The following is a 2,018-nucleotide window of genomic DNA, read 5'->3' as shown; positions in this document are numbered from 1 at the left end:
AAAGGGAAAATAGTGTGTTACATCCATTTGCCACAACTGATTGGCCGTCAAGCCGCGTGGGTTGACGCCGGCAGCAAAGGAGGTGGGAGAAAAACGTTGGCAGTCAGGACAGGTGCGAATAATCTGTTGTGCTTCAGTAAGAGAGATAGAGAACTGTTTTTGAAGTCCTCTGGCATTCTGATGAAAAAAATTATGAGAAGTGCATGCATCAGAGAGGGCAGAGCCAGCAAGTGAATCAGCACGAGAATTACATCAGTAAGAGGTCCCGGTAAAGGTGTATGGGAGCGTACATGTACCACGAAGAAAGGGGAGTTACGGCTATTAAGTAGAGTTTGAAGTCTTTTAAACAAAGTAAACAACTCATAATTGGAACTAGATCTAAGAGTTACATCGCTGATATGTTGAATAGTGTGGACAACATAAGCAGAATCAGCGACCAAATTAAAAGGCATTGATTTAAAAATTTCAAAGGCAGCAACAGCTGCTGACAACTCGGCACACTGTGTAGTGGTGGCCTTTTGTGTGATAAAATGTTGCCAGGCACCATCTGTTTGCCAAGTGACCGCTCCCTTTCCAGTTTTTCCTGATCCTTCTATAAAGGCAATAGGGGCATTAGCAAGAGGGGAAGGAGAGAGCATAGTGGAAAGCTGTAAAGGGAGGAGCTGCAGGGTAGAGAGGGGTTTTGAGGTGGGGTATGAGTAAATTATCTGTCCAGTAAAATCGGCTAAAGTGGCCTGGAGTTCCTCGGAGTTAAGAAGAGCATGGTTAAAAACTGTTTTTTTACTCCAGGATATATGAAATAAGGATCATAACCCAAAAGCTGTTGAGTGCGGGTGCGTCCTTGCATTAATGAATGTGCTGAGAGAAACGTGTAAACAACTGTTGTGGAGGGCAATAAGGAAGAAAAAGCCACTCAAGTGCTCCGAAGTCGGGTAAATTGACAGAGCACGCCTGTAAGGTTATGAGGTGTATTTAACAGGAGGAGGTAAACAGGATGCTTTATCTGTAAACGAGTTAAAAACTTTTCTTTAATGGCTTGGTTAATAAGTACTAATTCATGGCGTGCTTGGGGAGAAAGTGTTCTCATAGAAGTTAAAGCAGAGTCACCCTTAAGGGTCTTAAATAAGTGAGTCAGTTGAGAGGTTGTTATGCCCAGTGAAGGTCGCAGCCAATTAATATGACCAAGGATTTTTTGGAGGTCATTTAATGTTAAGGCCTTAGGAATAACAACTTCTGGTGGTTTTGGACGAGCAGTATGGGTATCAAGGTGATATCCCAGGTACTGTCATGGAGTAAAGGACTGAACCTTCTCAGGGGCCACCTGTAAACCAAAACTTTGTAATGCATGTTGAACAGAAACGAAAAGTGAATTAATTTGTTCGGACTTAGGATGAGCTAAAAGAATGTCGTCCATGTAATGGTATATAAGACATGAAGGAAAGGCCCTCCGAACTGGCTTAAGAGCCTTATCAACATAGTATTGACAAATAGTTGGACTATTGACCATGCCCTGTGGGAGAACAGTCCACTCAAAATGCTGCATAGGATGACAATTATTTACAGAGGGAATTGAGAAGGCAAATTTAGCACAGTCATCGGGATGGAGTGGGATGGTGAAAAAACAATCTTTGAGAGCAATAATAATGATATGATATGTTTGATGAATGCAAGCTGGATTAGGAATTCCTGGCTGGAGAGGTCCCATAAGGACAAGGCGCTGGTGAACAGCCCGTAAGTCATGAATGAGTCTCCATTTTTTAGATTTCTTAGGGATACAGAAAATAGGTGCATTCCAAGCGCTGCAGGAAGGCTGGATGTGTCCAGCCTCCAGCTGTTCCTGGACAAGTTTTGTGAGGTGCTTTAATTTTTCTTCTTTAATGGGCCACTGCTCGACCCAAACAGGCGGGCCAGGCTTCCAAGTTAATTTTAACAGAGGGTCTGTTTGAGCAGTGGCCCCTATCAGAAATCCTGAGGGGTGCCTATTTGAACATTCCACTGAGAAAGCAAATCTCGTCCCC

The sequence above is a fragment of the Trichechus manatus genome, unplaced genomic scaffold (assembly GCF_000243295.1).
Source record: "Trichechus manatus latirostris isolate Lorelei unplaced genomic scaffold, TriManLat1.0 scaffold00084, whole genome shotgun sequence".
Taxonomy (NCBI): Eukaryota; Metazoa; Chordata; class Mammalia; order Sirenia; family Trichechidae; genus Trichechus; species Trichechus manatus.
Note: the sequence above shows the minus strand (reverse complement) of the source record.